The 27755-nt window shown below is 42.2% G+C and overlaps 1 protein-coding gene and 1 long non-coding RNA gene across 13 annotated transcripts in view; one reads left to right on the top strand and one right to left on the bottom strand.

Annotated features, from left to right (window-relative positions):
• Positions 1-13303, bottom strand: part of LOC102162258 (uncharacterized) — a 156898-nt gene extending 143595 nt beyond the window's left edge. Inside the window, exons 1-2 of one of the 5 annotated variants that reach the window (XR_014808071.1) lie at positions 12886-13303; positions 3576-3629 (exon numbers count right to left, since the gene is read on the bottom strand). This is a non-coding gene — a long non-coding RNA (uncharacterized LOC102162258). Of the gene's footprint in view, positions 1-3575; positions 3630-4780; positions 4934-12885 lie in introns of those variants that run through there. The other 4 variants (XR_014808067.1, XR_002345461.2, XR_014808070.1 and 1 more) reach the window with 4 other exon arrangements.
• PDE4B (phosphodiesterase 4B) overlaps positions 1-27755 on the top strand; it is a 552462-nt gene that overhangs the window by 442049 nt on the left and 82658 nt on the right.

Below are 27755 nucleotides of genomic sequence, written 5' to 3'. Positions count from 1 at the left end.
TAAATAGAGTGTCTTAACATCTAACTGGTGTCACATACTTGGAGATCAAAGCAGGTGATTTCGAAACTCCTGTCATTTCATCATCTTGTGTGAGCCACAGTCACTCCCATTTCTATTAGCCAAAGTTACTAAGATGCTTTTGATAGCAATGGGAATATTTAAACGATGTTTTCTTTTTCTTGTAATAAGTACTGACAAACATGGGGAGAATATGTGATATTTATGGTTCTATAAATTAGCTCATTAGCCAACGATGCTGTTGGAAAGATCATGTTGTGATTATTGGCACAGTAACTACAGCTTGGCAACTAGAGTCTTTTGCTAAATTCTTTTAAAACAATGGAGCAAAGAAATGACAATACCACTTAGGCAATTTGTTTTTGTCTGTCGTTGTAGCAAACTACAAAAAATCCTGGCTTTTCACTGGGAAGAGAATGTAGCGATACCAATTATTACGTAATTATAGGTTTCAAAACCTTCTGAACGCTTAACCACAGTCAAAAAAAGGAAGGAGGACACACACATCCTGTGTTTTGTTCTTATTATCAGCTTAAATAAGTCAGGCAGATTTTTCCTGTTATTTTAATATTTATCAGCATATGACAAAGAGGTGTGTTTAAATAGAAACTTTAAAGGGGAATGAAAAATAAGTGGCTCGCAGCACACCAAAAAATGGAAAGGTGGGGTGCTGCTTTAAAAGATGGTTTATCATGATAGTAAGATCAGGTTTTTATTTATTAGCATTGACGTTGAACTCATGCATTTCCATTGAAATCTAAGATAAAAGATGCAAGAAACCTCAATCATTTAAAAAGATTTAACAACAATCCAGTTTGTTGGGAAAGCCTGGCTGACTTAGGTAACTCTATTCTTCTATAAAAGGCATGTTTCAGAGAGACAGCTTTTTTGAAAATGCATCTGAATGAAGGAAATGCAATCCGTTTTAAAGGCTAATTGTCATTTGCGGGGTGGGGGATGTGCTGGGGTTGTGGGATGGAAATCCTATAAAATTGGATTGTGATGACCATTGTACAACTGCAAATGTAATAAATTCATTGAGTAAGAAAAAAAAAAGCTAATTGTCAGAAACCATGGTTAAATTGATACATTCACTCCTACAAATTGGTCATTAACTGAAATAATTCAAGGGGAAAATCAAAGCAAATCTCTCAATGGGCAGTACCTTTTCCTCACTGTTTAAACAAGCTTATTCGTTTCAGCTCTCATGCTACAGCACAAATTTCCCTTTTTTGCAAAGGCATCCAATTTTTTTTAAAATCAGTATAATTGCTCCCTTTTTTGTGCTATGGGAAGAATTCCATTCTAGGATATACTAGGATCAATCTGTGGCTTATACGTGCTCCATTGGAGCTCCATGAAGGCAGAGCCTGTCTACCTGATTCATCTCTTTATCACTTAAAATGCTTTAGCATACTTATTTTCACATAGTAGGAAGAAGAGTACATTGACCAGGGGAACTACGTAAAGTTTGGGGACTTTACATTAAGGAAAATACTCATAAATAAAACTTTAATAATGAGTCAATATTTTATCTGCATGGTTATGGAAAATATTCAATTGTGGTTTTTTTTTAATGTAAAATCAGCTATTGCATTGAAATTGAAAGAAGTTTGAAACACACTCTATAACTGCACTATATAATTCTCTCTATTGGTATGGTCATATAGATTTTGAACAAAAAGAGTTCAGTCGAAAAAGTTGGCATTTTGTACTTTAAATAGGAAAGCCAGAGTAAAGTAATTGGGAATTTAAAGCCTAGAAAATACAGCAATGTGGAAATCATATGCTCCCATGGTAAGGAGAAAGAGTAGTAAATCCCCCTGGGGGTGTTGAAAATGTTAATGCTCTGGAGTTTAATGAGCATCTCAATTTTTATCACATTTTGCCTTTTCACAAGCATGAATTCCAGGCTTTATCTACGTGATGCGTAAGAACTGGAACAGAAAGGGAAAAAAATAGAATTGAACAAAGAACACTCCAAAACAAGGCAGGGACTTGGGTTCCATCATCTGTGCACATTCAAAGTGGAAAATTGAAATAATTCTTAGAATTTCAGGCCCTAAAACTATTTTCAACAGAAAAAAAAAAAAAAAAAGATGATTCAGGAACATCAGTACGTGTCGGCTTGTGTGTGTGTGTGTTGTGTGTAGGGTAATCGTCCCACTTTTCCCACCCATCCTATTCCTGGCTTTTGCATGCATTTCAGTACTGATCATGAGTATGTCGTGCAAGAATTTACTGAAAGGAAATAAATTATCAAGTGTTCACTGACTTTAAAAAATGTTCCTTTGCTTTGCAAAATAGGAGAATATTCTTTTTAATGGCCAGCACTTCTGATGATCACAAATGCAACTTGATTTTTAATAATATGCATCATATATGGAACATTCTAGCAGCCAAAACAATGGGTGAAGTGGAATAGTCTGTCCTGATTTTCTTCTTCCCAAATACATTGATCCATGTCCTAAGCAGGATCCTCACCCATGTCACAGATCAGATATTATGAAGAACAACCCCCAAGGCCATGGGTCCTTAGAAATGTCAGCAAGCCATGTCACAAAGATGACTCGAGAAATGCCTTGAGGACTCAGGCTCGACTGCTGCAGGTTCAAAGCCTGGGTATCCATAGCCTCGGCTCATGGTGGTTTTCAACACCAGTCAACTAGGTATATTTCGAGAAAAGTACAGAGAAATAGGATGAGATAATATAGAGCTTTCCAGTAAGATTGAAATAGGTTGACCTAAGTGAGAAACAGACTTGATATTTTTTAGTGCTCATGGGGATCCATTTCTTCTATATGTGTCCCCCAGGTCATTCTGGGGAGGAAATGGCTTTTTACTGGTTAATCCAGAAGCCTATTTCTCAGTATGAGTTCCTCCTGTGTCTTTGTTGCTGACCACGATTCCTCCTGGAAAGGTTCATGTGGGTGTGTCAGATGCAGCGTTTATTTGAGGAGTGGACAAGAGGCTCCGTGGGTTACCTGGGATCCTAAGAAATTCAGAAAGTCATGACCTTGCTTCGGTTCTCATTCTTGGCTGGAGCAGCCAGAGTCTAGGATGAGAGAGGGACCGTGTGTACAGCAGTAAAGGGCTCTCTGAGCCACGGTGATGGCCTGAGAGTGATCTGAGTCAGATGACTGGAAATGAAGCCCAGCACAAGCAGCACATTTGCTCCGTTTCTACATTAAGCAAGAACTGTCAAGCAGGGTTACAACACTTATGAACAAATACTAATAAAGTCAATCTTGTTACCAAAGGCTGCGGCCACTCGCACAAAAGGAGAAATTGGAGGGAATTACAGAGAGAGAGCGGAAAGGAAAGAAAAAAAAGCCTAAAAACATCAGATTGTTTTTTTCTTCTTTTCCTGAATGTTGTGTGGCCTGAATTATTGGGGTAATTTCCTTAATTATTCACCTCGAATGTTTAGACAGTCTGCATACAAAATAACAGGGCAGATGCACTGGAAAAGCTGTAGTAGTTCTGAGAGTATTTCCCCAAATGGTTGTTTTGTAGGGATTACTTTCGTTCAAATTAGCCCTCCTGAATAAGCTTACCTCAGAGCCCCAGCATCGAGCTGTTTATATTGATTTGCAAGTATTCCATGTGTCCTAAAATGAGATAAGGGTAAGTTGCAAAAAAAAACATGAGCAAGTCAACTGAAGTGTGAAGAGTTAAAATGTTACCCTTGAGCAAAGGTTACCAAAAATAATACTCTGCTCATTAATGGCTACTTCACTACTTCCAAATTAATTTCTAAATTTAGTGTGAATGTTTCTTTGTATTAAATGGAACTGAGGAGACCCACAGCCTCTCATCTCTCACTTGCTGCCTAAAGACTGGAGTTCGTTCCGCCTTGGTTCCACTTCGTGTTTTTGCACTGCTGAGAAACACCATCCACCCACCCCCCCTGAAAGTTGGAATCATGCATGTTAGTAAGTATTTCAGTTATGCTATTGACGTCAATGGAGTCATTAAATAGATTGCTGGCCCTCCCAGAGGCAAATCACTGCCAGGGACCTAGATACAGACACGTTTTTTACAAAGACAACCATCAGGTTTTGCTATAGCAGTGAGCCAGGGAAAGGCAAAAGTTTATACTGTAGCAGACCTATCTCCAAACACAGTTTCTTTCTTTCTTTTGCATTTTAGTTCCGGCCTTTCTTTCTCTTTGGTTACAGTAGGCTGGAGCAGATGCCTAGATATTGTTGCCTGAATGTTTTGTGTGCAAAAGCATCTCCTGTCATTGAGACTCTGAAGGGAGACACCCCACTCTTAAAAAATGTGTCTCATCTTTAGCTCTACACAGCCTATCCTGATGTTTATTTGGTGGCATAAATTATCTAGGCAAATCGCTATTGTCTGCCCATATGAGCTATTGTCTCCTCGTGGCCTGAATAAACAGTGTCCTGCACACACACACACACACGCACACGCACATTTGTCCTTTCTGCTGCTTCTAGGTGACTTCTAGCTGCAGCCCCTCATCTATGAATCAACCTTTGTGCAGCCTGCCCTGTGCTTCGGCACTCAGGCTCTAAAGCAAAGGGTGGAGGAGGCGACAGAGAAGAAAGCTTCACTTCTCTCAGTTGGCTCATCTGCAGAGTCCCGCAGGAGGCAGGAGGCTGCCCACGTGCCTGTGTCCTCCCAAAGCCCAGCTGCTGCCAGCCTCAAGCCTGGTCATGCAGCTCGCCGGCATGTCAGAGAGGGCTCTTCAGGAAACATCTGTCTCTTCCTGGGTATTCCTGACAACTCTATTTACCTGGACAGGCCCAGGAGTCAGAGCCAAATCTTGCCCTCACACCTGGACTCTTCTGACTTTGCCCCCAGGCACGAAGTCGGGGAGCCATCTTGAGCAGAGCGCTCTCTCCGAATCCGGTTATCAGAATCCACCGTGCTGGTCTTAGCGCTCATCGCCTTTCCTAACCCTGTCCCTTCACTCCCTGCGCTCCTTATCAGTAAGTGTGTATACACGCTTATCAGTAAGTAGGCACAGAAATGCCAGACATCCAGCCACCTTTAGTAACCCCTTTGGGTTCATCCGGAGGCCCAGATCCACCCCCAACTCCACCACTGCGCCTTTCCCCACATTCCTGGCTCTGTGTATCTCTCCACCATCTTTTATCGCTCCACCTCCCACAGCTGGCTCTTGGGGTCTTTGCTCCAATCTTACCCCCTGGTTTTCTTCCCATCCTCCCTCCCTTAGTGTCGTGCTCCATCCTTCTCTACGTTAACCCTGGTGGGGGGTCCTTCAGCTTAGTTATTGTACTCATTCCCCCCACACACTTCAATCCACCTTCCATTCTGTGACTGGAATTATTCTTCTAAAATCCAGTTATGGTTATATTGTTTGCTGAGCGAGTGATCTTTAACCGTCCAGATAAGATCCTTACTTCTTACCAGGTTTGCAAAGTCTCTCAGAATTTTGCTTCTAAATCCTTCTTTGTCCTCATCTCTCCCTTTAACCCCTACCCCCAAGCACAGTAGATCGCTGAGTTGCACCTAACAGACGGTCGCTCAAATACACCAGGCTCTTCTTGCCTCCCTGCCTTTGTACATTCTGTTCCCTCGCCCAGGCTGCCCTTTCCTAAAAATGTCATTCACATATTCAGCACAGGGATTTGCTTACATTGTCGCAGTGAAGGAGTTCTTTATAATCGCTCTGATTTTTGGATTCTGGATTCAGGATTGAACTAAATATATGTCTCAGTTCAAACCCTAATATAGAGTATATGGTTAGCAGGTACTAGTTCCTTTCCCCATTCCTGTCTGGAAAGTACGTTTCTTATCTTTCAGAGCTCAGCATAGATGCCATCTTCTGGATGTGCTCCCCTCAACTCATCCCAAACCACTCTCAACAATTATCTTAATTATTATCTCAAAATCTCAATTTTTGCGCTTTTTCATAATGTGCTGTATTTTTCATTTTATTTAATTTTAATTTTATTTTTATTAGAGTGTCATTTATTTACACTGTTATGTCAATTTCTGCTGTGCAGTACAGCCACCCAGTCATAATGTATTTTTCATTTTAATTTTATCCTCTTCTCATCTTAGTGTCCCGAGTCAAGTACGAATCCTCTTTTTTTTTTTTTTTGTATCCCTAATTTATAGCAGAAGATCTAGAGCATGTGCTCAATAAAGGTTTATGAAATGAACAAAGACAAATGAGGGAATGCTCATTGCAGAATCAGAAAGCACTGGAAGGGAGCTGAAGCCCATATTTGGCTTTCTTTCAGGCTGGTGTAACTATCTTCCAGCTCTCAGGCACGTGCACATAGCCAGCATCCCTGGCTAATCTTGACTACATGTGACTTTCCTTTGCTCAAAGTGAACTCTTTATTATCCATCACTTCAGAAAGGACAGTTTTAAATGAAGTGAAAAAAAAAAATGAAAACAACTAAATGTGCCTAGTTTCTCATACTATACTATGTTCTTTGTGCCTAGCACAGAGCCTGGCACAAAGTAGGTACTCATTTAATGTTTCCTGAATTGAATTCGATTGGTATCATGGACCAGCCTTAGATAAGTTACTTCTCTGAGACTCAGTTTTCTTATCTTGAAAATGGGGCATTTTAATATTCCATCTCACAAGATTGCTGGAAAGACTAAATGAGAAGGGCTGTGCATAGGAATGAACAGTGAAGGCTCCGAAGCCAGGTTGTCTCCCCCAAACCCTAGCTCCCCCACTGTGTGACCTTTGGACCATGTCACAATTGCATCCTCTCCAAAATTGGAATGGATGTTGTACATATTTCACATGTTGGTTGGAAGGATTCAATATATAAACATCTGTCAAACACTTAGAATAGCTCCAGGCACTTAGAAAGTGTCAATATTAGTATCAGTATCATTAGTGTCATATAATACCCTTCCACAGCACCCTACACAAAGCAGGTGGTCATCGTGTGACAAAAGAGAGCCCTGACCTACTGGTATTAGTAAGGAAACAAAACAGAAAGCCTTGTTGAGATCTTTCTAAAAGGTTCTAAATGACTGCTTTTTCCTCGCAATGCAATGTAGAAGGCAGTCTGTTTTGGAAAGATCCTTTCCCCCGAAACCGTAAAAAGTCTGAGGATAGGGAAATAGATTTAGAACTGAAGGTAGGATTCTCCAGGGCGTACCATGGGAAGCTTAGGAGGGCTGAGGCCAAAAGGAGCTGCAACCAAATATAAGAGGACTCAATACAAGTGTGGTTCTTTCTCTTAAAAGCAGACTGCAAGGAAGAAGGTCCAGTTAGCATTCTGATAAACTGGACCTTAGTCAAGTGAGAGTTTTCTTTTGCATAAAGCTGAGAGGTCCTCACTTTATCAGATCGAATTATTACAGCTATACAACCCATTACGTTGTAGGTAAATAAACATGTTCAGGTCTGGGCACACACCTGCTTGGGTACAGGTTCTTCAACCCACAGCTCAGCAGTCAGCAGCAGCACAGGCTGGACCAGTGCTTCCCTTTGGAGAGAAGACAGATCCTCCTAGCAGAGGCAGCATCAAGGAGGGCGTCTATTTCGTCTTTTTGAAAGAAGTGCATGCCCCCTCTCAGTACCCTCGTGGCCACCTGCCCCCTTCTCTCCTCTTTCTTGGGAGGGAGGGAAATGAGGAGAAGGAGGATGTGTTGACCTGGAGAAGAATGAGCGTGGATGCTGGGAGCCAAAAGAGGAAGGAAGAGGACCATCTGAGTTCCCTTTTCTCCCTCCCACATCCCCAAGACCACGTGATCCTGGGGGGCAGGGTGAATTGACTTGCTTGCTTCTCAACAACTCCTGGCCAGCACTTTATGGAGTTGCCTCCAGAGCTGTTCTCGGAAACCAGGAGCATTTCAGGGAACAGCCTTTCACCCAAGAGAAGAGAAACAAAGCAGGGACTGTCCCCTTGAAATCGAGAACAGGCCACGGAGCTCACTGGATCTTTGCCTTAGTTTATTGTCTTGACTTATTCCCAGTCAAAGCTGTTGACATGGACCAAAAGGGACCCCTCAGAGGTTTGTGTGCTTTTCCTACCCTTCTGTGACCACGGAGCGCGCTGGGGCCGTGGGGCTTGCCCACCTCATTTGGTCCATGGAGGCAGCCAGGACAGTAATTCAGCCTGTGCCCCTGCCCCCCTGTTACTCTTAGGGTTTACATTTTTACGGTCCTGTCTGACTAGTGCTGCTTATCCAATAAACTGGAGAATTTCCAACCCCCCACAGGCCTGCCCCTGATGGCAGGAGAGAAACTCCTCTTATGCGCCGAGCACTGTGCTAGGCTCTCTGCACACACTGTTTTCTCACTAATTATCCCAAATGAACTGTTTTGCTGATGCGATTGTCCCTGTTTCTCAGATTTAGAAAAAAGGAGACTCAGCGGGAATATGGGGGGTTACTCAAGACCACACAGTTAGTAAGCGATCAAGTCAGAACTGAAACCTAGGTCTGTGTTTCTTGAAAACCCACGTTCTTCCCTCTACTCCAGACCACACTATTCTGGCCTCTGCCACACTGCAAACCTCGGATGTTAAAATGAGCGGAAACGGGGTAGTGAGAATTTCACAACAGAAGAGCAACCAAAGGAACTGAGTTATCTGCAACCTCAACAAGTACTATTTAATAATTTCCTTTCATTCCTTTGTCATCGCTCCCTTTCATGGTAGTGTGTGTATGTCTTGGGAGAAATGTGTCTCATACATGTCCCTTATTCATTTATTCAGTACACATTTATTAGATGCCTACTGTATATGAGACACTGTCCTAGACATTAGGGATGCAGTAATGAGGTGAATGAGCTCAGAATCTGACCTTGTGGAGTTTATAGCCCAGTAAATATTAAGTGAATGAACACATGATTATACATCTGATCATTGTAATGAAGAAAAGTACAGATTTTTCTACCTGTGAAAAGTGGGAATAATACCGGTACTTACCATACGGATTGTGGTAAAATTTAGATGCTATTATAGGTAAAGCACTTAGAACACTGTCTCCCACCTAGGATTATTTACTCTTTGCTCTGATTATTATTATCATTGGCTATGATTGGGATTGATGCAGACTAGGGCACAGGGAAACCCTCTGTAAATAAATGACTTGAAATGAGACCTGAAACATTCCATAGGAGCTGGGTGGGTGGAGCCAGTGACTAACACCAAAAAAGTGCTGCAGCCAGAGAACTGGATCAAAAGAGTGATGGTGAAGGGCAAGGCCAGAGAAGCTGAGAGAGGCTAGATTGGGCAGAGCATTTGTAAGCCATGGTGAAACACGTAGCTTTTATTCAAAAGCCATTCAGAGAGGAGTTCCCGGCTCCGCAGAAATGAATCTCATTAGAATCCATGAGGATGCAGGTTCGATCCCTGGCCTCACTCAGTGAGTTAAGGATCCAGTGTTGCTGTGAGCTGTGGTGTAGGTCGAAGACATGGCTCGGACCTGGCATTGCTGTGGCTGTGGCGTAGGCCAGCAGCTACAGCTCTGATGAAACCCCAGCCTGGGAACCTCCATATGCTGTGGGTGTGGCCCTAAAAAGACAAAAAGAAAAAAGAGAAAAAAAAAAAAAAGAAGAAAGAAAGAGAGCTATAAAAGTTTCGAGAAGGAGATTGACACCCTCTGATTTGAATTTTATTTTTTAGGATTTTTTTTTTGTATTTTTAGACATTTGATTGAAGTATAGCTGATTTACAGTGTTGTATTAATTTCTGCTGTACCACAGAATGATTCAGTTATACATATACACACATCCATTCTTTTTCAGTTTCTTTTCCCATATAGGTTATCACCACATATTGAGTAGAGTTCCCTGTCCTAGACAGCAGGTGCCCCCCCCCATTGGCCATCCCCTCTATATGCAAGTAAAAGGAGAGTAAGATTGGTGGTCTACTCACGGAAAAATGGACTTTCTTGAGTCAGGGGTAGATTCTGACAAGGAGGACCTTGCTTATGGGGGACAGAGAAACTGACTTTGCAACTTCCCAGCTGCTCCAGCTTTAGGCAACTTGAAACCATGTCCACAGGACAAAAATTTGTTTCAGCATCTGAGATGCCATTCTAGATTGCCATCTGCACAGAAAGCAAAGTGGGCTCATGAAAGAGCCCGTTCCATTTGCTTAGGCTATGTGACTGTCTCTTGAAGGCAAAGGCAAGGCGGACCCCCTGGAGTTCTCTGTGGGCTGACTTTGGAAGGATGATCCCACCCAAGAGCCAGTCATGCTACCCAGAACATGACGCTGTGATCGCCTTTTCATCCCGGCGTGGCTAACAGGGCCTCGGGCTAACAGGGGCTCCATTCTAGGAAGTAAACACACACCTGAAGTGTGGCGCATGAGCACCGGGAGAGGCTTTTCACGTGTTTGTACAGCTGGGCGCTCTTAGGTCCTCAGCGCCTTTTCATCTCCTGCCCGGAAAAACAACAAATCCTTCCGCTCGCTAAATGTGCCCGCTCCAAGCCATGTGTGTGTCTGTGTGTGTGTGTGTGTGTGTGTGTGTGCACGTGTGCGTGCGCGTGCGTGTGTGCATGCGTGCTGGCTTGTTACATTTTTATCCCGGGGGAAAATGAGGGTTCTTTCATGCTTTTTGTCAACACAATGGGCCTCTGTCTTCACTGACCTGGTTTTCCATTATTCCTTCCTCTCTCGTCACAGGTTTTTCCCGCCTGTCTCTTGTCACCTACAGATCATTTCTAGGCCTCCTCTGATTTGGCCTTCTCGCCACACCCCTCACACTTCCAATCCCCCTTCTCTGCAGGCCTCTTAATCTAACTCAGAATTTACCGATGGAAAGCCTCCTGCAATTAGTCCTGCCTAGCTTCATCATTGCTCACTCTAATTATATTGGACTATGCATGTCCTGTGATGCTTTTTATTTATTTAAAACATTTTTGTTTTTGTCTTTTTCTTTTGAGGGCGGCTCCTGCAGCATATGGAGGATCCCAGGCTAGGGGTTGAATGGGAGCTGTAGCCACCGGCCTACACCAGAGCCACAGCAACGCGGGATCCGAGCCGTGTCTTCGACCCACACCACAGCTCATCACAATAAGGGATCTTTAACCCACCGAGCGAGGCCAGGGATTGAACCCACCACCTCATGGTTCCTAGTCGGATTCCTTTCCACTGAGCCACAAGGGGAACTCCTGTGATGCTTTTTAAAGGCATCATGGATCTTTATGCCATGGGCCTAAGTTCTTCTTACATCTTCCTGCATCATTCATCCATTTGTTCATGTTTTTGTGTGTTCCTTATGCTGTGTTTTTTATTATTATGGCCTGTTAGCAAACCAGAGGGAAGTTCTAATGCAAATAGACGTTACAGAATCTGATCTTGACTGTGTACGATGTGGAAATAAAACTCCAGTAAAAAATCTATGTAAAGATATGTTCCATAGCAGATAGGATTCTCCAGAGAAACAGAATCAATAGGGGAAAAAAAAAATATATATATATGTATGTATGTATATGTATATATATACACATATATATGTATGTATATGTATATATATACATATACACACACACACACACACACACATATATATGAATGATTTATTTTGAGGATTTGGCTCACGTAATTATGGGAGCTGGCAAGTCTGAAATCCACAGAGCACACTGGAAACTCAGGCAAGCGTTAATGTGGTTATCTTGAGGCAGAATCTGTCCTTTATGATGAAACCTCAGTTTGTGCTATTTAGACCTTCACCGCATTGGACAAGGCCCACCAACACTATCAGAAGCAATCTCTTTTACTAAAGTCCACTGATGGTAGATGTTAACCACATCTACAAGATACATCAGTGTTGATTAAATAGCTGGGTCCTGTCGCCTAGCCAAACTGACACAGAAAACTAATCGTCACAAGGATCAACCAACAAACAAAAATCCCATCTTAGGAGTCAGACCAGAATTCTGCCCAGCTCCACCACAAATAAAGTGTATTAGACCCAGGGAAACAAAATCTCTATGTTTCCTCTAATTGAGATTTTACTTCAAAATACAGTGAAACACCCATTCCTCTGAGTTCACAAAATTGTTTTGAAATGTATAGGAGAGTTTGAGAGATCAGAGTGTAAAGTGGCGGGATCTTGAACCCCGGGAGAGCCACGCAGCGGCAACACACCTGCTCAGTGTTGGTGACGCCACATCACCCTTCTCACCGTTCTCTCTACTGAGTGGCCGTGAGAGGAAAGAGAAAATCCTGGGCTTCACCACGTCTACACGAACGCTGGTCAATGGGTGCTCCGTATCTGGAGACTACAACCAATGATCATAAACTAAATAAGGAAAACTGTCTAAAAAAAGAGGCTCATTTTAACCTGAGATACCTCAGGGTGGGGCGGGAGGAGGCCTAGTACTTATTTCCACAGAAGGGGGTTTGAAACAGGCGTATCCTCTTGCACACCTGGGAAATCAGAATATCTGGCTTGATTCTCCGGGTCATTCTTGAGATCCCCTTCCTTCTCAAACGTGAATTTTAAAACCTCCTCATCTCCATTTCCCCTCTGAGTCGTGTGGCCCTGTCCCCAAGAAGGCACGAGTTCGGAGCTGAGGCCTCCAGCCCCTGGCAGCGCATTTCTGCACCAGGCAACTCTGTAAGCCCCGCTCACAGGCTTGTGTTCACCACGGTTCCAGGCATCCGCGCTCACCGCTGCATCTCAGCTCAGATTCCCGGTACTTGAATCCTAAGGCATGTGACTCCTCCAACCCCTCCCATGCCTTCAAGATACAAACTTTCTCCTTTCATTTATCTTTCGATAAAGAACAACTCTCGGGAAGTTACTTCACGGTTACTCCTTTCTGGAGTTTAAGGAATTAGCATCCAGCCAGTCCCCGCCCCCCCCATGCCCCCCAGATCTTACCTTTTCTTCAGGTCTTGAGTAACTTGTTTCACTCAAGTTCTAGAAATGCTTACCTCTACCCGCTCTTTTCCTGCAGCACTGGAATGTCCTGCTTCTCTTCTGTTTCCTAATTTTGTTGGAGGAATTACTTATTACTCCTCACCCCCAACTCCTCAAGTTTCCGTGAAGGGAATTTGCTCCAGCTTCTGACTGGAAACAGTCTTTTTTTTTCACCATTCAGTGCTACCGGGGCAGAAAGCAAAGGCAGATTACGGTGGATGGAATTTATTAGAGAGATTTTTGTGTCAGTGAGCCATTTGCCCCATTAGAGATTTGGCAGCAGACAGAATGGGTTTCTCTGGGAAGTGGCTCATTTGGCCGTCTCCTGTTGGAAGAGCACTTGTCTAGAAAGACGTAGAAAGTTTAACGTAGGATTCTGTTCTTCAGAGGAAGGGTGGGCTCCGTTCTGAGATGTCTCTGCGTGAGGAGTGTACATGAGAGAGCAGTGGTTTGATCAGTTGCTCTCAGCTTTGCCCCTGAATGCTTGTTTCTAAAGAGCTCTCCCTAAAGCATTTGCTTCCATTACAAGGCCTGGGGGAGAAGGGTTAACAGATGATTAGACCCCTGCTAAACTCCAGGTTTGCTATTAGGAACTCTGCACATGCGATCTCTTTTCTTCATCAGCAACTGCTTGTGAAGTCCATATTATTATCCCTTTTAAAATCAGGGAAATCATGCCTCAAGGAGGGTAGCTAGTCATATAATGGCATTCAATTACTAAGTAACAAAGCTAGGATTTAAACCCTGGCTTGGTGGCCTCCAAAGCCTATCTACCTGGCACTAGATCTCTGTACTATCAGGTAAGTACAAGAGCCTCAGGTGATGGCTACGCATGTACCTGCCTTAAAGGTACACACTCCCTGGGTTTGGTGTTTACATCTGCTGCTCCAATCACATTCAACTTTCTCTGGGCCATACCATCTTGTTTCTGAGCCACATTGAATCTATTCCTGTCTCTGGATTCGAGAGCCAGAGAAAAATCTGGAAGAAGATGGGATTCAAGCCCATCTCTCTCCTCAGGGAAATCACTGAGCCATTAGAGAAGTGTCCGTGTCTTGGTCTCTTTTAAGACTAAATCCTCTTCATTGAGAGGTTATTTCTTTGGGATATTGAGTAGGACCCCATGGCAGGGAGAGGAGACAAGGGGGAAGTTTTAGAACAGAGCAGAGCAGTGGGAGAGGCTTAGCCCCAGAGCATGACTCACTGCTGGAAAGGTACCCCTGGCCCCTGACATCACAAGGAGAGAGAGCTAGATTTCAGATCTGTAGTGAAACTGGGGCGAGCCTCACTTGAACACAAGGAGGCAGCTGTCCAATTCTAGGCTGGCTCTGGAAAGTCCCGTTTTGAATAATTTGCTTCTTAGGGTGTTTTGTTCACCTTCCCTACCTCAAATGAAACTGTGTGACTTAAATGAAAGAGCACTGGGCTGGAACTCAGGAAGCTGAATTTTAGTACCAGTACCAACCAGGTGTGTGACCCGAGGTAAATCTTTTAACCTCAGACTTAGTCATCTTTATTTTGAATTATTTGGAGTCTTTGAGTCTAGAAATCCATCTTACAGAGCCTTCAAACTTCCAAAATGGCTCCCGGCCCAGAAATGGTGGTGTGTGGGTGTTGGACTGGATCACTTTTTTTGTTAGAGAAGAAATAGTCCCTGAGCTAGTGACTGGTGAATCTGGAGTTCAAGCCCAGGTCTCATGGGTTTGGCTCCAAAATCTGGGCTTCTTCCATCCCCTTCCTGCCCTGACATTGGCTATATTATTGTTGCATAACACAGAGTATCTTTCTTATTTTCCTAATCCCTGCTAACCAGCCATGGTTGGCACAATTCAATAGCAAACAATCCCTGAATGTTTATGAGTGCTGGGGAAACAGAAAGGAAGGGGACAGGTCCCTCACCTAAGCCTGAAAGCATTCTCACAGGGAAGTTCTGGAGCCAGACTGCCTGGGTTTAGATCCCACTTCTACTGCTTCTTAGGCCGGTGACTTCTTAAACCTTCTTTATACCTCGGGATCTTCCTTTGAGTGTTTTTCATCTTTAATACCTTCTTCTGAGGGTTGTTAGGAAGATTAAATGGGTTACTTCATATAAAAACACTTAAAATAGTGCCAGTCATAGAGTAATGACTGAATAAATAATTGGTGTTCTTGTTACTAGTATATATGTTTGCTATCCTCCTGGTACGAGGAGTCTGGGAAGGTGGCGACTGGGTCTTATTCATTGGCACTTAATAAATGTTTGTTGGACCCAATTATTCAACAACTATTTACAATGCTTGTACTGTGTGAAAAAGCCCTCTGCTTTGGTAGAATCCAACAGCCTACTGAAAATCACTGTGTCTTAGAGCTTATGTAATTTGAAAATTATCTCCTTTAAATATTCCTTTCTTGTGGCCCTTGTTTAGAAACGGTTAAGAAAAGAACTGGGAGGAAAATATTCTCCATATATATTTATTGACGTCATCAAGTAAACCCTCTGGAAGAAGTGGGGTTAACGGAAGGCCAACAGGAAAATTAAAATCTTTCTTAAAGGAGAAATCTTTTAGAACTCTGAAATCAGACAGGCGAGTACTGCTTACTTTTTGTTTTTAATCACAGTATGGTTGATTTACAATGTTGTGGCAGTTTCTGCTGTATAGCAAAGTAACTTTGTCATACATATATATATGTTCTTTTTTTATATTATTTTCCATCGTGGTATATCCCAGCAAATTGGATATGGTTCCCTGTGCTATACAGTAGGACCTTGTTGTTTATCCATTCTAAAGGTAACCCCACACTCCTAGTTTATCCCACTCACTGCCCCTTCCCCCTTGGCAACCACAGGTTTGTTCTCTACATCTGAGTCTGTTTCTGTTTTAGAGAGAGGTTTATGTGTACCATATTTTAGATGCCACATATAAGTGATATCATATGGTATTTGTCTTTCTTTGACTTACTTCCCTTAGTATGAGAATCTCTAGTTCCATCCATGTTGTTGTAAAAGGCATTATTTTGTCCTTTTTTATGGCTAAGTAGTATTCCATTGTGTATATGTACCACAACTTCTTAATCCATTCACTTGTTGGACATTTAGGTTGTTTCCATGTCTTTGCTATTGTGAGTATTGCTGCTCTGAACATAGGAGTGCGTGTATCTTTTTGAATTACAGTGTTGTATGGATATATACTGGGGAGTGAGATTGCTGAATCCTATGTTCTATTTTTAGCTTTCTGAGGAATCTGCATACTGTTTTCCATAGTGGTTGTACTAATTTACATTCCCACCAACAGGAGGAGGGTTCCCTTTTCGCCACACCGTCTCCAGCATTTGTTATTTGTAGACTTGTTAAATGATAGCCATTGTGACCAGTGTGACGTGGTACCTCACTGTAGTTTTGATTTGCATTTCTCTAATAATTAGCAGTGTTGAACATCTTTTTGTGTGCCTCCCAGCCATCCATATGTCTTCTTTGGAAAAATGTCTATTTAGGTCTTCTGCCCATTTTTCAGTTGGGTTGTTTGTTTTTTCGTTGTTGAGCAGTTTGTGTTGTCTGTGTGTTTTGGAGATTAAGCTCTTGTCAGTTAAATCATTTGCGAATATTTTCTCTGATTCCATGGGTTGTCTTTTCATTTTTTTAGAAAGTACTGTCTACTTTTAATGGGTTGTCTCTGTCGTTCTCTCATTCACTCACTTTCTTGGCCATTCATTTATTCACTCTAAAACAATTAACGAGTACTCACCATTACATGAATCAGGCATTGGGCTGGGTGCTGGATAAACAGAAATGAATAAGACACAGTTTCTTCTCTGGAGGAGCTCACCATCTTGTGTGGTAGACAAACATAAATGGGTATATAATACTGTATGATAAGAATCTGCCTGAAGCGTGCGTGCTCCAGACACTCAGAGGAAGGCAGGTGGTGAGGAGCAGGCTTCTATTCTAGGTACAAATAACACTCTGTACTGTGCTATACCTAGGAATTTCATAAATGAATTTTTATTGAATTTTTAAAAATTAGTCATTTCATAGCTGGGTCATTCACTACATAGCTGAGTTTGTTTCAGTCATTTCAGCTCAAGTCAATGTGTTCATTGAGTACCTATTATAACTAAGTAGATCAGGAGAATATAGGTTAATTATGTCTGGAGCCACTAGGACAAGGAAGGTATAGGAAAGATGATTTGAACTCTGCCTTGAAAGATGGGTGAGATTTCATAAGGCAAAATTGAGAAATACTGTTCAAGAAAGCAAATCATGTTCAAAGATACAGTGGCCCAGAGGGTGTGGGCCGAGTAATTGGAATGAAAGAGGGATTCAGGAGGGGAGGATGAGGTGGGGAGGTGTGGTGGGAAAGCAGCAGGGAAGATTGGTGGGAAATGATAGGGGGCTTTGTATACCTAGCACATAAGCTGAAATTTTACATAGAAATGGCCTAGCTACATAGAGAGTAAAGATCAATGAAAATTGTTTTTCTGGTGGTCGTGGCTGCTACTCTTTTAAGGAAGTTTCATCTTGTTTGCTATGTAGGTGAGGAGGCTAAAATAAAGCTCAGAAAGAGTTATCGACTTGCTCAAGGTCACACAGCTGATCAATAGATGGGCTGGAATTCTCTCCCATGATTTCTGACTCCAGGCCCAGCACTATTTCCTGTCACTGTAGCAAACACCACGTTAAACATCCCAGGGAGTATGACTCTAACAATGTGCTCCCCTGAAGAACAAATACCAGTGGCTCTGGGCTGCACGTAAAGTAAAGTATTATGCTCAGTGAAAGAAGCAGACGTGAGATACTCCATATTGTGTGATACCGTAAATTGTATTTTATTTATATGAAATACCTAGAAAATGTAAATATAAAAAGATAAAACCCGAAGCAGGGGCAGGAGACGGGGATTAACAGTGAAAGTTCATGTGGGCTCATATTGGGGTGGTAACAATGGTTTAAGTGGATTTATGGGGATGGCTGCACAACTTCGAAGACCTACTAAAAATCACTGAATTGTGTACTTGAAAAAGATGAAGCATATGATATGCAAAATAAGCCTCCATAAAATTATCTTACAGCCCAAACAACGCTATGAAGTAGTTACTGTTTGTATTCCTTCTCTATCGACAAGGCTATTGACTTTCTCAAGGTCTCCATTAAAAAGTAGAGAAGTGATGGATGTGTGAACTAACCTTAATGTGGTAATCATTTCACAATATGTATGTGTATAAAATCATCACATTGTATACCTTAGACTTATACCATGTTGCATATCATCTCAGTAAAGCTGGGGGAAAAAGTAGTCACGCTAGGATTGAAAACGCTTCCTTTTTATATATAATGATTTTTATTTTATTTTTTTCATTGTAGCTGGTTTACAATGTTCTGTCAATTTTCTACTGTACAGCATGGTGACCTAGTTACACATACATGTATACATGCTTTTTTCTCACATTATCAGCCTCCATCATAAGTAACTACACATTGAAAACTCTGCCCAATTCTGAGCCCATGCCCTTAGCTACTGCCCATACTGTACCCTTTCTTATGTCACAAAGTAGTTGTGAGAATGAAATTAAGTGTAATATGCATGTTTGATCCTACTCTTATACACACTGTACAGTTATACACATTATGCCCTTATACACAGAGCAGGTGTGTGCTCTGTTCTCAAAAAACCTCAGCTGATTCTGATTTTGGCAGCCATTGGCCAGACAGATTGGAGGAGTTTGAGAGGAGACCGGGCAAGGGGCTGCAGAGTGGTCTAGGCAGAAGGTACCAGGAGCCTGCCCAGAGGCCAATCAGGAGGGAAGGACAGAAGAGGTGCAAGAGGAAGTCCAGCTACAGTTAGGCTCTTACTCTTCACATATTTTCACTTCTCTAAATAAACATGTAGGAGGCTTGGCTCTATTATGAGAGAAGACAAAGAACAGAGGACTTTCTTTCCTTCAGCAAACAGCTGACACATGTTCCCATCATAAATTTTGTAATTCAGGATGTAAAACCAAATCCAACGTTGCAGCCCAGCCAGAAGGTTAAATAAATAAGTGCTAAATAAATAAATGTAGATGTTGTTCCTTTGCCCATGTGTCTCTACAGAAGATGCCACGTGCCTCTGTTAATTGAAGTCTGCAAGTCTATTTCTTTCTGTGTAAATTTAGGGGAACAGCCTACGCAGGACAGTGAGTTGAAACGCTAAGGAGTTGAAGCTTTGGGGATGTTTTGTTTTACCTTTTCCCATCATGAGCACCATCATTAATAATAATTCTGAATCACGGGTGAGAGATCACACCTACCCTCTCATCTTTTATTTTGAAATGCTGTTGAAACTCAAAAGGCAGAAACATAGCCTACAGCCCTTGGCAGAGGTAGCCCTCGATGACTGAATGGGGTTTTTCCTGAGTTACTTTCTATGACTGATACTTTGTGACCCAGGTGTGCCTGCCACATGGAGAAACTTTTTTATGAATAAATCCACATTCCCCCCAAACAAACAAGACAGCATGGCAAACAGTGGTGTTTGCTCTGTATACATTTGGGTTGGTTTTTCATCGTTTCCAAGGACCAAGATCCTGGGTGTTTCCCATTGCCCTGGTGAAAAAAAAAAAAAAAAAAAAAAAAAAAAGTGAGAATTCAGTTTGCCTATTTTGGCCACATAAACATGAGACAATTTGTGGTCACCAAGGCAGGATGCCTCATTCCAGAGGGCTTGGTAGCAGCAGATGGGGCTGTGAGGTTCCCTCCGGGAGGACAATATTGAGTCTGGACGTGCATAGGACCTCGGCCATGCGGTAAGGCGACTATTCAGAACACCTGGTTTTATGGCTTTCCGACCTTGAGTCACAGTCCCCAAAGAGCCAGGAAAAGCTAGTGTATGTCTGCCATGGTAATTAAGCGTTCAAGTTTGAAGAAGCTTGAAGAAATCTTAAGCGTAGTGAAGCTACTTCTGCCAGCTTTGTTCACTGTTTTAAGAGCTCAGCCAATCAGAAGTCATCCGGGATAGATCCAGACACTGACACTGTGGGTAGCCCCATCCCAAACAGTGTGAACAGGATGCAGTGTGAGTCCCAGTCTTCTCGGAGATGGCTGTGGAATTTCAGTGTGGAACATTTAACCGTGTAAGTAATAGTAAACGTGGTGAGTGGTGGTTTCCTCCCCCGCGAAGCCTTTCAGGGCTGTCCCACCTCTAACCACGTGTTTGTTGAGGGTTCAAACAGTTTGATAGAGCTTTGTTTGCATGGGATCATGGAAAGGTCATAAGTTTTGGAGTCCAAAACACATGTAAATCCCCCATTGCCCATGAATTAGCTGGATTGTAAATGCCCTGAGGACAAGTCTGGATAAACACGTGTATTTTAGACTGGGCACCACGCCTAACCTTTACTAGGCACTCTGTGAATATTTGATGCTGCATACCTGAATTAACCGTGTAACCCTAGCAACGTTAACCTTTGAGTTCAGAGTTCCTCCTTGTGATACAGCAGTAATCGCATCTGCCTGATGGGAGTTGGGAAGCTCTATAGAATGACAGTTGAGAACAGAGACTCTGGAGTCACGCAGTCTGGGCTCAAGTTCCAACCTGTCGTTTATAGGTTCTGTGATTTTGAGCAAATAACTGGTCTTTGCTTCAGTTTCCCAAACTCTCAAGTAAGAGTAATAATACAACCTATGTCTTAGGTTCCTTGTGAGGATTAAATGAATGACTATTTGGATAAGCCTTAGACTATCCTGGCACATATTTTGTGCTATAAAAATATTGGTTAAATAAAAATAAATAAAATATAAATAGGAAATGAGTTTGCATGGGAATTAATGAGTGCTAATACTGCAAAATACTTCACGGAGCCTTGTTCAAAAGATGCTGAAGAAATGGGAGTTCAGAGAACTGTATGTTTGATCCTCCTTTCCTGAGCCAGTGGCTGGCTCATAAAAAATGCACAAAATGGAATATAATTATTAAGAGAGTGCTCTCAGTTTTTTGGGGATCGTGAGGATCTTATGGACTGGAAATAAAGGGAGAGGTTTCATCCAGGACACGAAATTAAAGTTGGCCCTTGGTTAGGAATTAAATAGTCGGGGTTAAGGAGTTCACGGAGGAGGCGTATAATTTGCATAAGCTGGAGGGAGGAAAAATCCAATCACGGTCACGAGAAGCTCCATCAACAGGACTTGGCACTACTTTCTGGGAGAATAATTTGTCATGGTCCAGCCTTTTCAGTGAGTTTGGCCAAAACTCAGCTTTAGTGCTAGCGTTTCAACTGCTCAGATTAAGACTGATGACTGCTTATTTATTCACTCATGTTTTTTTGAGCAAGTGTTTTGTAGATCCCACTGTGTGTCAGCTATTTTATTAGGTTGTGGTGACTAAAACAGAAATGGACCTTATCCCTTTGGGACCAAGATGATGATACAGACTCTACACAGAAAAGTAAATAACATTTGTTAAGTGCTCTGAAGGGTATTAAGAGGGCATAGAGGTGGAAAGTTATGGGCAGGAAAAGAAAGTTTAGATGGGAAGATGAAAAAAATGTCTCTCCAAGCAGGTGGCATGGTACCTGAAGCCAGAAAGCTGGGAAGACAAAAGGGGACTATTCCAGGCAGGGAAAACAGAATATTTCAAGGTCTTGGACTTGGTGTGGCTGGGATGGAGTGACATGGGGGACAAGGGTAGAAAATGAAGTCAGTCATGGGTGGAGTCATGATCTTGTAGGGTCTTACGGGGTATAGTAAGGAGTTGGGACTACATTAAAGTGAACTGGGAAGCCACCAAAGAGTAGAAGGGAAGATGTTATATAACCATTTAAAGTTCATTCAGATAGCAGTGTAGATAGGAAATTGGATTGGAAAAAAGAGGAAATGTAGAGAACATTGAAGTTTCTCGGTAAGAGGTGATGTTTGCCTGGTCCAGGATGGTAGCAAGGCAGGGATAGAAAGAAATGGACAGATTTGCAATATATTTGGGAGCTGGGATAAACAAGATTTGCTCCTGGATTAGGTGGTGAGGGCTAAGAACAGAAACATTAAGAGAAAGAAAAGAGTCACGAACGGAATCCAGGCTTCTGGCTTGAGCCACCGTGTGGTATTGTTGCCATTGATGAAGATGGATAAGATTAGAAGAGGAAATGTTGGAAGGAGGGTGAGAAGGAAGTCAAGAGTTTGATTTTGGCCGTCACTTTTGAATGTTATAATGACTCACAGAGTAGATGTCAGGTAGGCATAGAGAGGGTTAGGCTAGAGACCCAGATGTGGAGTTTTCAGCACATAAATTGTGATGAGTCCATAGGCTTGGGTGAGAATACAGAGGGAGTGTACAAGTTCATGGAGAATGGCATCCCTGAGATACTGAGTAGAGAAGAAGAGGATCGGGAAGAAGATTGAGATGGAATGATCGGAGAGGACAGAGTATGGTCTCACACCCCTGGGAGAAGAGAGTATTTTGAGAAGATGGCCATCAGCTGTATTGAAGTGGGTTGAGGATAGAAAAGTGAGCACTGGCTCGGGCAACCTAGAAGTCATTGAGGGTCTTGGCAAGAACGGATGTATAGGACTTAAAAGGAGAGAAGCCAGATTCACAGTGAGTTCAACACTTGAGGATGGTAAAGTATATGTGCATGTTGATGAAAAAGTTCAGAGACAAGGAGGGGTTACTGATGGCGGGAGAAAGGGAATAATGAAAGGGTCCATTCCAGGGCAGTTAAAGGGCAGCAGAACCTAGAAAGTAGGTTGGGGGGTTGCCTTTTGTCCAGGGTGGGGACACCTCTTCGGGTGAAAGAGGGTGGAGGAGAAAATGGGTTTAATTGCAGGATATAATAATCATCATTACAACGAATGTTTATTGAGTTTACTATGTACCAGGTAACGTTCTGAGGAATTTTCATGTATTAACTCATTTAATCCTCCTAACACTCTTAGAAGAAAGGTGGGTACACATAATCAATCAAAACTTAGTTCCTTCTCATCTGATGGTTTGAATTATTGAGTTGTGGAGGGGGAGGCAGGTAGGAGGTTTGAGAAGGAAAAAGGTACAACATAGTGTCATGGAAAGTAAGTACTCAGTGGGACTTCCAGGCACTCTTGAGAGTTCACTGGAGATTCGGTTTTGGGGTTTTTTTTCTTTTTTTTTCTTTTTAGGGCTGCACCGAGGCATATGGAAGTTCCCAGCTAGGGGTCAAATTAGAGCTGTAGCCACCGGCCACAGCCAGGACTACAGCAATGCCAGATCTGAGCCACATCTAGGACCTACAACACAGCTCACGGCAACCGCCAGATCCTTAACCCACTGAGCGAGGCCAGGGATCAAACCCGCATCCTCATGGATACTAGTCAGGTTCATTTCCGATGCACCACAATGGGAACTCCCACTGGAGATTCGAAATCATGAAAAAAAGTGAATCCAAATGGGTCTTCTATAGCAGTCAGCAGTCATACTTCAGTGGCCTGACTTCATGGGTGCGAAATTTAGAAGCAAGGGTGATTTCCAGTGCCAGGAGTAATGCAATATGCTAGAATCCCCTACTAGCATCCTACCCCTTAATACATGTTCAGAAAGCTGCTTTGGAGACTTGGCCACAGGATCCCCTTCCCCTTCCCCACTAGCCACCCTGCCCCTGCTCAGAGGGAGGAACCATGGCTTTCATGAGAGAATGATATACGGAATGAACTACAGCAGCCCACCAGGAGAATGATGGAAATTGACTGGGTGAGTTTGATTCTTATCCCTAAAAAAGTCCAAGTCCAATGCTCTGTCCCACTGGATCTCACAGCTTGCCAGGCTTCCATCAGCGACAAGGGCACCTCCTTTACCCAAGAGATCACCATTAGCTCTCCCGTCACCAAGATCTCATGAATAGAGACGAGGTACAAATATCTTCACTTGACATAGAAAGTGCTTAATTGACAACAAATAGTAATAGCTAACATTTATTGAATCCTTACTCTGTATTAAGATCTGGGCAAAGTGCTTTTTTAAATATACAATATCTCCCTTAATCTTTAAAACACAGTGAGGTATGCATTGTTATAATGTCTGTATTATACGTGAGAAAAAACGAGCTTTAAGGAGAATGAATAATTTTTCTAATATCAGGAAGCTAACAAGTGGTGAAGCCAAGAATGGATTCCAGGAAGTCTGACTCCAGAATCTAAGCCTTTTTTTTTCTTTTTTTTTTTTTTTTTTTTTTTTTGGGCTGCACTTGCGGCATATGGAGGTTCCCAGGCTAGGGGTTGAATCCAAGCTGTAGCTACCGGACTACGCCAGGGCCACAGCAATGCAGGATCCAAGCCGTGTCTGCAACCTACACCACAGCTCACGGCAACGCCAGATCCTTAACCCACTGAGCGAGGCCAAGGATCGAACCTGCAACCTCATGGTTCCTAGTAGGATTTGTTTCTGCTGCACCACAACGGGAACTCCAAGGCACTTTTAACAAGTATGTTATAGCAGCAGATCAGTGAGCAGCCTTGCCAGATCAAATTGTTGGGCATCTTCATCTTATCATACACTGCCACCATTCTATAAATTCTATTCAGCAAACACGTGTTTTGTTTTCCACTATACTGAGACTGGTCTCTCTTCTTCCATGTTCTCAAAAGGAGGGACTAATTCATTGGGGATGATTCCAGAATTGATGGGTTTTATTCAAATTTCCCTCTTTTCATAACAACCAGCCTGTTAAAGAGAAGAGTTTATGGTTGTTGCTTTTTGCCAGCCTGGCGACCTGTGTGAAAACAATTTCCCCTGAAGTTAAATATGTTGGCGCATGTGACACAGCATAAGCTGATCTCCATGAGCCCTGCAGACTGGCTATACCTGATCTTTGCCCACTGCGTGATTATGAATTGAGATTGGGTATTTATAAAAAACTTCCCAGATCTCTGAGGTCAATAAGAAAAATTTGGTCTCAATATCTGGGCATCTTAACAATCCAGGGTATTTGCAGATATACTGATAAATAATACGCTAATCACCACACTAATGATGAAAGCCAACAACCAGTTAAAAGCTTATTCTGTGCCAGCTAAATGCTCTATGGGTCTATTTCATGCATAACAAAAAGCTTAGTGAGAGACTATCATTAACCCTATTTTGAAGAAAATGAGGTGCAGAGAGGTTGAGTCAGTAGCCCTAGGTCACATAACTACTAAGAGGGAAAATGAGAATTTAGAATATAGAGCTTTTGAAGGCCAAGTCATCACTTGGAGACAGAGAACTATGGGTACAAATCAAAGCTTTACTACCTAGCAATTTGAAAGATAAAATTTATCGAACCAACTGCATGGTTTTTTTAAGAATAACAGAACGTTGCAGCTAAAGCATCAAATACATACCTGCTGAGTAGTAGATGCTCATGGAATGGTAGCTGTGGTTATCACATGGAATGAGCTAGAAAGTTGAATAAGTACCCCATAATTTTGATCACTGTACTCAGTGGACATGCGTATTTCAAATGTTTGCCTCATGTAAAATATACTCTTCTCTCCCTATTATTTTAAGTGTCCAAACTACCCAGGTGATCAACTCTACTTCCCCCTGCCTTCTACCTTTTTAGATACGATCTGGGCCCAAGAGTCCCTCAGACCCTCTAATTCTACATAATTTGAAAAGTAACACAAATATTTCTGTTGTCCTTCAGTTCTTTCCAAGTAAACTTGAATGAACTCAAAGTATTTTCCAATGGCTTTAGGTATGGATATTTGCAATGGTCAGAGCTCCCTGGGGGTAGGATGAAAAACAAACCCAGCTGGAATATCCTGGTGACCCAGCAGCCCAGACCTGCCATAATCACCTATTTGGGGACAACATGGGTAATCTAATCCGTGACATTTGGCTTAGTGGTTCCAATGGTGACATACGATGATTCAAGTTTACTCATGCACACACCAGAACTTCACAAAATGACCTTTTTTGAGGTCCTTGAGGTTGGGCAGGGAGGGAGGAACACCGAGGCACTCTAAACAAAGCAGCTTTGTTTTTACACCACTTGTTTGGACAAGTGTCCCCTCGAGTGCAGTAGCTATTTGCTGCCAGGCTCTTGGCAGGGTGACTAAAACGTGACCGAAAGTAAGGACACATTCCGAAGTCCCCTGGAAGAATCACCCTCTCCAGCACATGTTAGCCAAGGGATTGTACCTCAGTGAATAGATTTCTTATCTTTCACTTCCTCACTCACGCTTCTCCTTTAGGGCCATTTTAAAGGGGGTTGAATTGAATACTTCTTGGGCATCTGCTTTGTGCTCTTCACATACTGTACCAGGTCTGTGGGAGGCTCAAGCCTGAAGTAAAATCATTTACCCTCTTTGGAATTCACTCTCCTGGCCCCTAAAATGGAGAATTAGACTACATCAGTGATCCCCAAGTTTTATACATATTTAATAGCAAGTAGTCACCTTTGCATTGTTCATCTCCAAAAGGAAAAAAAAAAAAAAGGGATCTTCGGAAACCACAGAAAATAAAGCTTCATCTAATCTTCTGAGCCAATAAAGATATAAAAAGCATGGAATCCCAGCAAAAGGGCCGTGTGAATCTGCATAAAGGCCAGGTCTGGAATTTTTTTTTTTTTTTTTTTTTTTTTTTTATGTTCTTAACCTTATAAAACTGGTGGAGAAGCTCTGGACCAGATAATCTCTAAGACGTTTTTCACGTTCAGGAAGTCTGTGATTCTGCAAAAGCTCTCCCCAAGAAGAACTGGCATTTTTAGAGCTCAGGGAAGAGGAATGTACATGTAGAGAAGGCTAAATCATTAAGAGCTTGAGAGAGAGTCACTTCCAACGTTGACTTCTGATTGTGGATGCAAAAACAAATATGTGCTGACCCACTAAACAGTTTCTGATTAATTCTACTGATATCAGCCAGCAGTCTGATTAATTTAGGCCCCCAATGAATTTTTGACTTGATTTATCAATCTCTATTATCTGACTAGCCTAAATGAACCAGATAATTTAGTAAAGAAGTACTTATTAAACTACTTCTGCTAACTTTTTTTAAGTTTTATTGAAGTATAGTTAATTTATAAGGTTGTGATCATTGCTGCTGTGCAGCAAAGTGACTCTGTTGCACATATACACATATCCATTCTCTCTCAGGTTATTTTTCCCGTACAGATTATCACAGGATACTGGGTAGAGGTCTCTGTGCTATACAGCAGGTCCCCGGTGGCCAAGCATTCCATATACCTCAGTGTGTCTCTTTAACCCTTGTGCTGTGCAAACAAATGGGTGATACATTTAAAAAAAAAAATACAATAGCACCTTATGTTCTTTCTCTTTTAAAGCTCTATTTTATATAGATTTTCTTTGCGTATGAACTCTTTTCTTAATTCAGAATGATCAGACAAAAGAGGAGAGAAACAAGATTAAACATTGTAAAGAAAAAAAATCAAAGAGCAGTGACACTGGCAAGAAATTGACTGAATTCGAAGGGAAAGCTAGCAATGAATTCCAAAAAAATGTTTAGAGAAAATCCCCCATGTAAAGAATAGAAAAAGATACAACATATGGTATGCTTCATGGCTCAAACCCATTGGCTCTGCACCTGGGTGATTCATTTGGTGAAAAACATAGCGAGGTCAGAGAACTTCTGACTGGCCCCCAACTTTCTTGGAGTCATTTGGAGCTTCATTTTACGTGCATATTTTTCTCACTTCTTCAAAATGGAAATATTAATTGCTTTTCAGAAATAGCCCTGGTCATTGGGATTTATCTGGAGGAGCAATTGAGATTTAGAATTAGATCATGGACTTTGGAGTATGGAAAGTATTTAAGAAACTGGGACAGATTTGTTCCAAGCGACCTCTCTTGGTCTCCTGACAGGAACAGAGAGATAGTAGGTCCCACAAGCCAGCCCTGTTGAATAGGTCCAAAGGGGACAGTCTGCCCCTTGAAAGGGAGAGACCAGATCAGTGGTTTAGAATGTTTAGC

This window comes from Sus scrofa, chromosome 6, assembly GCF_054392235.1.
Source record: "Sus scrofa isolate SSC_HxYL_T2T_F1_AM1 chromosome 6, Sscrofa_HxYL_maternal_Yorkshire_Landrace_v2.0, whole genome shotgun sequence".
NCBI classification, from domain to species: domain Eukaryota; kingdom Metazoa; phylum Chordata; class Mammalia; order Artiodactyla; family Suidae; genus Sus; species Sus scrofa.
The sequence above is the reverse complement of the archived record's forward strand: the minus strand, read 5'-3'. Positions and strand labels throughout refer to the sequence as shown.